The sequence below is a fragment of the Populus alba genome, chromosome 17, assembly GCF_005239225.2.
Source record: "Populus alba chromosome 17, ASM523922v2, whole genome shotgun sequence".
NCBI lineage: Eukaryota > Viridiplantae > Streptophyta > Magnoliopsida > Malpighiales > Salicaceae > Populus > Populus alba.
Window position 1 is genome coordinate 15,993,601 of NC_133300.1, and position 10,023 is coordinate 16,003,623.

The following is a 10,023-nucleotide window of genomic DNA, read 5'->3' on the forward strand; positions in this document are numbered from 1 at the left end:
TTTTATGTAATCATGCAGTAATAAAAAGGTTGTGCAGAAAGACAAAAATCAAAATTTATTCCTCCTTGTGATAAAGGTCGCGAAGAGGGTGATGCTGCTGATGGTTGGTTCTCTTCCTCCTTGTGAGTTTTTGTGGACACGTTCGGCCTCGGAAATTAAAGTTGAGGCAGGTAATTGATGGTACTGCAATTGTGAGGAACATTCGGTAGAAGAAATATTGGATTTTCTCTTGGAGTCTTCGTCTATGCTATCTTAATTATGGGTAGAAAGTGTCGGGAGATGAGTGGCTGGGATTCATTAATGGATAGCGGCGTTAAGAATTTTCATTATTGGACGGAGAACCATTTTTATGAGTTTGCATTTGGTGTTCAAGCTATGGTGGCTACATTATCCTAGAGGTTGAATTCAGTTTTGTTATACAAGCACTAATATATTTAAAATTAAAAAATAGTAATAAAAAAAATAAGAATAAAAATTAAAATAAAAAATAAATTAAAGTGTAACTAAATTTTTTTCAATTGAAGGGTTTAACTGAAAAGAAAAATAATTTGAATAAAAAACAAAAATAAAAAAAAATAATAAGAATAAAATTTAAAAAAATAACATATCATAAACTTGGATTGAATGGTGAGATTAAAAGCCAATAAAACTTTTATAAAAGAGTTAAAGGGAAAAAAAATCCAAAGAATATAGACCAAATAAAAAAAGGAATATGTGAAAATTCAAAATCGAAGGACTAAATTGAAAAGAAATAACACTTATACAAAAGGGCAAAAGGAAACAAAAATATAAATTGAGGACCAATAAAAACAATAAAATAAAATAAACTTGGATTGAAGGGTGAAATTGAAAAAAAAACTCTTCCTAAAAGGGTCAACTAAAAAAAACTAGAAATAAAAAAAATAAAGACCAAATTAAAAAGTATAATATATTATAAATTAGAATTGAAAGACTAAATTAAAAAAGAAATAAAACTTGTATTGAAGGTTTAATGATGAAAATAAAAAATCAAAAGAAGAAGGACCAAAATAAAAATACAAAAAACAAAAAAAAAACCAATATGCAATTTTTGGGGGAGCAATAAAAAGAAAAAGCCTACCAACAACAAACCTATAATTATTGAGTTGTTGACGAGAGGGAAAGAGGTCATTGTAGAGTGGTTGTTGGGGCTGCTGGTATGAGTTGTGGATGTTGTGGTGGTTTGATATGGCTATTTGGGTTGGTGTGAAGGAGCGGAGTTGTTGCAACGATGACAGAGGGGCTAGTTCATTGGTTAAGGTTTCTGACAAGGTGAGGGCGATCAAGAATTAAGGTTTTTGTATTGATAGAAATGCAAAAAAACTCCAATCTTGAAAGCAAAAAATGACATCACTAGTAGGAAGAGAAGTGTTATTGAAAGCTATGGCGGCGGCAATACTAAATTGCATGATCTTGTGTATCAAATTCCTTACCAGTTTTTAACCGGAAACTTATAAATCTATGGAAAATTGAAAGGTGCATAAGGATATAAGTTTTAAAGAATTTGATTATTTCAATAAGGTCTTTCTATAAAAGTAGTGTAGGCACCTCAAGAATAATCCCTTCTGTTTCACGGGGGGCGGGCCCCTGCAATTCATATATTTTTTTTACTGGGTAATCAAGTAGGAGAAAGGGTTATATCTTTTATTTAAAAGAGGTGGGCCTTAAATTAAGTGTGATTTTACTTTTCATTTTCTTTGAATTTATTCTTGACCTCCATGGAAAGAAAATATATATAAAAATATTATTTTGTAAAATAAAAAACAGAACTACTCATTTACCCTAATATAAATCTTGCAGCCGATCAAAAATAAAAATAAAAACACAAATTATGAGCAAAAATTTTTCTACAAAAAAGATTGAAGCAGAGCCACCAATTAATTTATCTTTTATCAAACAAAATAAGATAACTTAAATTTAAAATCTATTTTTTTTTTGTTTTGAGATGTTTGTTAATAATTTGATGAGAATTTTTTTATAATTCTACTATTTTTTGTCCTTTTTTTCTCAGATTTGCTAATTCTATCAATTGTTTTTTGAATTCTTGTTATAATGATTTTTTCTAATTAATTAGATATATTTTATTTGTTTGTTTTGATTATGTTTGGATTGTTTTATGTTGTTTTTAGCAGAGCCACTAAAATTATCAATTTTTTCTTATGATATATGTTTTGATTTTACGTTGAACCATAAACAAAATAAGAAGAATTGATATGATAATCAATAATTTCTATTTTATGAAAGAACGATGAGCACAATTAAAATAAATATGTAATAATCATTCTTTATTATTTTTTTTATTTATTTCAAAGTTTATCAAACATAAATAATGCTTCGCTTTATTTATGATATGTGATGTGTATGATGATTTGGGAAAGCGGTTTCAGACCCGTTTGGAAATTTAATTTTTTTATATTTTTAAATGATTTTGATATATTTATATCAAAATTATTTAAAAATAATAATAATAAAATTATTTTAATACATTAAAAAATTACTTTTAAAAAATAACAACTATTATATTTTTAAGCACCCTAGCCCTTAGTAAAAGGTTTGAGATGAGATATTGGTAATAGGAGAAGAATTGGTGTTTGGATCGGGGAGGAATTAAAGTTGGGCTGTTTGTGATAAAAATATTGAAGTTGGAGATTCTAAACTCAATTTAATATGATTTTTTTTTTTGTTTTTCGTTAATTAGTTCCAGTTCATATGGTGGTGGCTAAGTTTATTTTTAAAAAAAAAAATCAATGGGAATTTTTAAATTTAATATAAGAGTTTTATAGTTATTAGTTTAAAAATTCATTAAAAAATACTTTTCAATTGTGATGTGTGTGGCTCTTGACTGGAAGGTGCCTCTGCTACCCAATGCGCATTCGATATCCCTTTCATTTCTCTTTTTGCTTTTTCTCCACCGAAACTCCATCTTCTTTACAGTGTAAAGTGTAAACTTACCAGTACGAGTTCTTGACCTCAAGGAACCGGAAAAAAATTCGACGTCATTGGGCTTGGCTAGATCTTGTGCCTCTTTAGCCAACACTTACCACACGGTTTGTTTCTTCTAGATTCGTGAAATACTGGTTTTAACTTAAGGAGTTGATGGGCTAAGAAATGACTAAAATTTGTGAAGAAATGACAACATATTCATCATAAGAAATAAAAAATTGACTAAATTTTTTGAATATATTGGTTTTAACTTTTCAAAATAAAATAAAAATATTTTCCATCATGAATTAATTAAAAAATTCCAACTATTTATAAATAAAAGAGAAATATATATATATATATATATATATATATTGTGAATATTTTTATTTTTATGTTTTTCTTTTTAATTTGGAATTAAATTTTGATAGGTGCCTTTTTGTTAAAAAACATAAAATTAATGTAAAAACAATTTCAAACTAGTATAGGCGGGTAAAAAAAACTTTCCAAACTAGCATTGTTTCACGAGTTGTAGAGTCCGTTTGGGAATGTGGTTTGCCGTGTTTTTTTTAAATTTTGAATTTTTTTAAAATTATTTTTTATATATATTTTCATATCGTTTTGATATGCTGATATCAAAAATAATTTTTTAAAAATAATAAAAAAAATATTATTTTGATGTATTTCTAAACAAAAAACACTTTGAATCATAATTCCTATCATGATCGCAAACAGACCCGTAAAGTTCTCACTTATGCAACTTGAGACATGCAAGTCTTACATGTCAAAAAAATCTACCTTTTCTTTATTTATTGGCCCATTTATTCATCTGGTTTCTCAATTTGTATATTTAGTTAACTTTAGTTTTATTATTATGATTATTTCATCCATTAATTTGCAAAAAAAAAAAAAGAATAATATTAACATGTGTGATATTTATGCATCTCAAGGTGCGTGGATTGGATTTGGGCATCCACTTAAACTATGTTAGTCTAAGAAATGTTTTTTAGGTAGCATATAGGAAAAAACTCGAAAATTAATAAATTTAAAGTTGTTTTTTAAAAGTTTACTATGCAAGATAATTGAAATTTTTGTTAAAAAATAATTATAAAAATAACTTAGTGGTTGCTAAAAAATATGATAGAACTCCATTTTCCTTTTGGTATGTCAAAGCCAAACTTAATGAAGAGTTTTTGTTCTTATATGCATGCTTCTTTAGTAACTGTGTGATTCTATAGGCAATAACATAGATATTGTACGGACCATTCTTAGCATTAATACAATCTTAATTCCTTCTTTAGTTTATTCTTTCCTTTTCTCTTTGTTATTGAAGCTATCTATTGTCAAAGCCCTATCTTTCTCAAAGATTGATGTATTAATTTCTGGCTAACAGCCATACATTTTCGAGCTACATCTTTATTTTCCCATTATCACTATCTGATTTGATTTGCACACAGCATGATTAATGTTTTGCACCCTCCTATGCAAGAAAAAATCGGAATCAATTAATATAATTGTTGAATACATATCCTACAAACTAAGCGTCATTATGCCAGTCAGCAAAACATTAGTGGGAATAGATTCTCGTCTAGAGATATTAAATGGTTTTATAGGTGAAGAAGTTAGCAAAGCAATCTTCATAGGGATTTGTGGGATGGGTGGCATAGGTAAGACGACTGTTGCAAGGGTAGTATATGATAGCTTTCGTTGGCAATTTAAAGGCAGCTGCTTCTTAGCAAATGTCAGAGAAGTTTTTTCTAAGAAAGATGGACCACGTCGTTTGCAGGAACAACTTCTTTCTGAAATCTTAATGGAACGTGCTAATATATGTGATTCTTCTAGAGGAATTGAAATGATAAAGTGGAGGTTACAATGTAGAAAGATTCTTGTTGTTTTTGATGATGTAGATGACCATAAACAACTAGAATCCCTGGCTGCGGAGAGTAAATGGTTTGGTCCAGGGAGCAGAATTATCATAACAAGCAGAGATAAACAAGTGTTGACTAGAAATGGTGTTGCTAGAATTTATGAGGCTGAGAAATTGAATGATGATGATGCTCTTACGTTGTTTAGCCAAAAAGCTTTCAAAAATGACCAACCTGCTGAAGATTTCGTGGAACTATCCAAGCAAGTTGTGGGCTATGCTAATGGCCTTCCACTGGCTCTTGAAGTTATAGGTTCGTTTATGCATGGAAGAAGTATCCTTGAATGGGGAAGTGCAATTAATAGACTAAATGATATTCCTGATCGTGAAATTATTGATGTGCTTCGCATTAGTTTTGATGGCCTCTATGAATTAGAGAAGAAAATATTTTTAGACATTGCTTGTTTCCTTAAGGGATTTAAAAGAGATCGAATAATAAGGATACTTGACAGCTGTGGATTCCATGCACATATTGGAACACAAGTTCTTATTGAGAAATCACTCATAAGTGTCTCTCAGGATCAAATCTGGATGCATAATTTATTACAGATAATGGGTAAGGAAATTGTTCGTTGTGAATCCCCTGAAGAGCCTGGAAGGCGCAGTAGATTGTGGACATACGAGGATGTCTGCCTTGCACTGATGGACAACACAGTGAGGAGCTGATAAGATTTCATGAAGTTTATTTTAATTTACGCTTCATCTCTACTTTGTATTTGTTTTTTACTTGTATTCCCCTTTTGGTTGACAGGGAAAAGAAAAAATAGAAGCCATTTTCCTAGACATGCCTGAAATAAAAGAATCACAATGGAACATGGAAGCCTTCTCTAAAATGAGCAGACTAAGATTGCTCAAAATCAACAACGTGCAGCTTTCTGAAGGACCTCAAGATCTTTCCAATAAGCTACGATTTCTTGAATGGCATTCTTACCCTTCAAAATCATTGCCAGTTGGTTTGTAGGTGGATCAGCTAGTTGAACTTCACATGGCTAACATTAGTTTTGAGCAATTATGGTATGGGTATAAGGTGAGATCAACTAATTTAAGAGCCTTTGTATTTTTTTTTTTATCGTTTTCCTATATATGTATGATAGTAGTGTCCATATTTCTTCTCCCCTGACTGATTGCAGAGTGCAGTTAATTTGAAAATCATCAATCTCAGCAACTCACTAAACCTGATCAAGACTCCAGATTTTACTGGAATTCCGAATCTCGAAAGTCTTATTCTTGAAGGTTGTACAAGTTTGTCTGAGGGCCATCCATCACTTGCACATCACAAGAAGCTTTAATATGTGAGTCTTATGGACTGCAAAAGCATTAGGATTCTCCCGAACAATCTAGAAATGAGATCACTTAAAGTTTGTATTCTTGATGGCTGCTCAAAACTTGAGAAGTTTCCAGATATAGTAGGAAACATGAATTGTTTGATGGTGCTTCGATTGGATGGGACTGGTATTACAAAACTATCTTCATCGATGCATCATTTGATTGGCTTAGGTCTATTAAGCATGAACAGCTGCAAGAACCTTGAAAGCATTCCAAGTAGCATAGGTTGTTTGAAATCCCTTAAAGAACTTGATCTGTCTGGTTGCTCTAAACTTAAATATATACCAGAGAATTTGGGGAAAGTTGAAAGTTTGGAGGAATTTGATGGAAGTGGAACTTCAATAAGATAACCGCCAGCATCCATTTTTCTTTTAAAGAATCTTAAAGTATTATCTTTTGATGGATGCAAAAGAATAGTTGTGAATCCCACGGATCACAGGTTGCCTTCTTTGTTGGGTCTGTGTTCTTTAGAAGTATTGGATTTATGCGCTTGCAATCTAAAAGAAGGGGCACTTCCTGAAGATATTGGCTGCTTATCTTCATTGAAGTCTTTAGATATGAGCCAGAATAACTTTATTAGCCTACCTGAAAGCATAAATCAGCTTTCTAGACTTGAAATGCTTGTCTTGGAGGATTGTAGGATGCTTGAATCATTGCCTGAGGTTCCATCAAAAGTTCAAACATTAAATTTAAATGGTTATACGCCTAAAAGAAATTCCAGATCCGATAAAGCTAAGCAGTTCCAAAAGATCAGAGTTCATATGTCTTAACTGCGGGGAATTGTACGAGCATAATGGCCAAGACAACATGGGGTTGACCATGCTTAAAAGATACCTCAAGTTCTTCTCTTAATCATACCTCAACCTCTTTGTATCTCTCTCCCTCTCCCTCTATCTATCTAACATTTTGGTTCTTCATGGTACAGGGTTTGTCTAATCCAAGACCTGGATTTGGTATCGCTGTTTCAGGAAATGAAATTCCAGGCTGGTTTAACCATCAATGTAAGGGATCTTCAATTAGTGCGCAAGTGCCTAGTTGGAGCATGGGGTTTGTTGCTTGTGTTGCATTCAGTGCAAATGGTGAAAGTCCTTCTCTTTCTTGTCATTTCAAAGCCAATGGAAGAGAGAATTATCGTTCGCCGATAAGTATTAGTTGTAATTCTATCCAAGTTCTGTCAGATCATGTTTGGCTATTCTATCTATCTTTTGATTACCTTAAAGAGCTTAAAGAATGGAAGCATGAATCCTTTAGCAACATTGAGTTGTCATTTCATTCCGACGAGCGACGAGTAAAGGTGAAGAATTGTGGTGTTTGTTTGTTATCTTCTTTGTATAGTACATCCCAACCATCTGCCCATTTTATTGTTACAAGTTTTGAAACAACTTCTTCATATAAAGCTTCTTTAGCTTTTTCTTCATCTTACCATCATTAGATGGCTAGTGTTTTCCTTGGCATCAGAGCCGCAGACACGAGTAATGCTATCACCTATTTAAAGTCAAATCTAGCTCGGAGAGTCATTATCTCAGTCGGGAAGGAACCAGAGAAAGTAATGGCAATTAGATCAAGACTCTTTGAGGCCATTGAAGAATCAGGGCTATCAATTATTATATTTGCAAGAGATTGTGCTTCTTTACCTTGGTGTTTTAACGAACTTGTCAAGATTTTTGGATTCATTGATGAGATGAGATTGGATACTATGTTTCCAGTTTCTTATGATGTCGAAGAATCAAAGATAGATGATCAAACAGAGAGTTACACAATTGTCTTTGATAGGAATGAAGAAAATTTTAGGAAAAACGAGGAGAAGGTACAAAGATGGATGGATATTCTCAATAAAGTTGAGATTTCATCTGTATCGAAAAGGTAATAATTAATTCTTCCTTTCTATATATTTTTTAAAAAAATATTTTTTAAATTTATGTTTCAATTAATACTCCTCGCCTATAAGTATAAGGATGGAACTAGTATAAGTTATACTATATAATTATCAAAGGCAGGATTTCTTAAATAATGGTTCCCTGGCATCTAGATTGTGGAAACTGGAAAGGGAAAGGCTGGGAAAGGAGAAAGGGAAAGGAAGGGATGGCGGCTGTAAAGGGAAAAAGTAATTTAGGGTTCTGGGAAAGGAAAAAGGGGGAGGTTGGAGGGGTTGGCAGCTGAAAAGGGAAAAAGTGATTTAGGGTTAGAAATGATTTTTTTAAAACTTTTTTTAATCGGTTTGATTTGGTATGATTCAATCGGTTTAAGCTTTTTTAAACTGGAACTGAACCGGACTTGGTGGTTTTTTTTTTATTTTTTAATCGGTTTATTCGGTTTTTTCTATCGGTTCGGTTTTTGCCGGGTTTAATTTTTTCTCGATTTTTTCCATTTAATTAGTTGATTGGTTTTTTTGAACACCCGTATAATTATGTATACTGTGTTTTTTATTTTTATTTTACTCAATCTCATAATTAAATTTTTGTTGCATAGTTTTTTAATTAATAAACATGTAATTATAAATGAAGGAAAGAAAAAATTGGTTGGACTTGTCGGTTGGAATTTTATTTTTTTGGTTTTATCTTTTTTATTGTTGTTTAAAGCCTTTCTTAAACTCTTAATCAATTCTTTATTTTTTATTATTTTTTTAAGTATAAAAGTATATTAATGTACACAACCTTCATCTGAGATGATTGAACTTAGGAAGAAAGATGAAAGTTACTATGTACAATTATGAGGTAAAAATCAGCTATGGAGCTAGTAGTGCCTGGAAAATTAGATTTTGAAGTTACGTTCCGTAAAGTTTTGTCGAATGTTGAAAGTGGTTTTTCTGGATTTCTTTTTTATATATTATTAGTTTTTACTTTCAGTCCAAGTTCTTTTGTTGTTCATAGTTCCAGGGAGGACACTAAATGCAGGTAGGAAAAACAATGTAGTGTAAGATCCTTTAGATACTAAGTTTTTACAATTTTGTCATTATGTATCAAACTTTTCATATCACGGGCCTTATTAAGGTGAATATTCTATTACACCTTTCTTTTTTGAGCTACAATTTCTTCAAAGCATGGGCATGGTGGACTCATAAGAGTGACATTTCAACTTTCCTTTGTCAGAGCTCATCTAATGTTTGGACATTGTTTCACTATGGATTTATACTTTTGCATTTCCCTGTTGGGGATAGCAATTAACTTTATCATTTCAATTATGTATGTTCTTGTTTGTCATACCCTCTTGAGAGCTCGACGTCGAGGTGACCCTTCCTAGTTATAGGCATTGATGTTGGGGTCTTTGTTTTGTGAAAACGGAGTCGCCACCTAGTATTATGGTCACTAGAAAATCTAATTGGTCTTTTAGAGATTCTAAGGCAAGGGACTGGTTGCGTAAAGAGAAGGTTTTAGCACCCCTAGTACGCCCTACCTAAGGTAAGCTGCTTGGTGTTTGGTTTGCCTATAATTGCTATGGTATTGGTGTTCTCATCAGTTTCCTAGGATACGTCTACTATGATGTACGAACTTGGGTTCAATGTTTAGGGAAAGAACCCTTGGCCAATATGGATCATACCTTTAGGTATGTCTATAGAGTGTCAAAGAGAAATTGTGCAGATCTCTTGAAGTCTATGCTTGATTTGAAATAAATTCAGAATTTATAAATTTAGAGACAACTAAGATAGAAATCTAAGGAGATTCAATGTGCTTAAGAGCAATAAAAGTGCAGGTCAATTTTTCAACATGTCATGAGTAACAAAATATAGTCGGGATGGTTGGATATTGCATGGAACTAGATTAGAATCAAAGCCTAAGTTGGAACAAAAAATTGCGACAACGGCAGAGCCAGTTTTTTAGTGGAGCTTCTGAGGG

General features: G+C 32.0%; 1 pseudogene; it reads left to right on the top strand.

Moving 5' to 3' along the window:
• The first annotated feature begins 3,957 nt into the window (after positions 1 to 3,957).
• LOC118036128 (TMV resistance protein N-like) lies at positions 3,958 to 8,298 on the top strand (annotated as a pseudogene).
• The last annotated feature ends 1,725 nt before the right edge of the window (positions 8,299 to 10,023 follow it).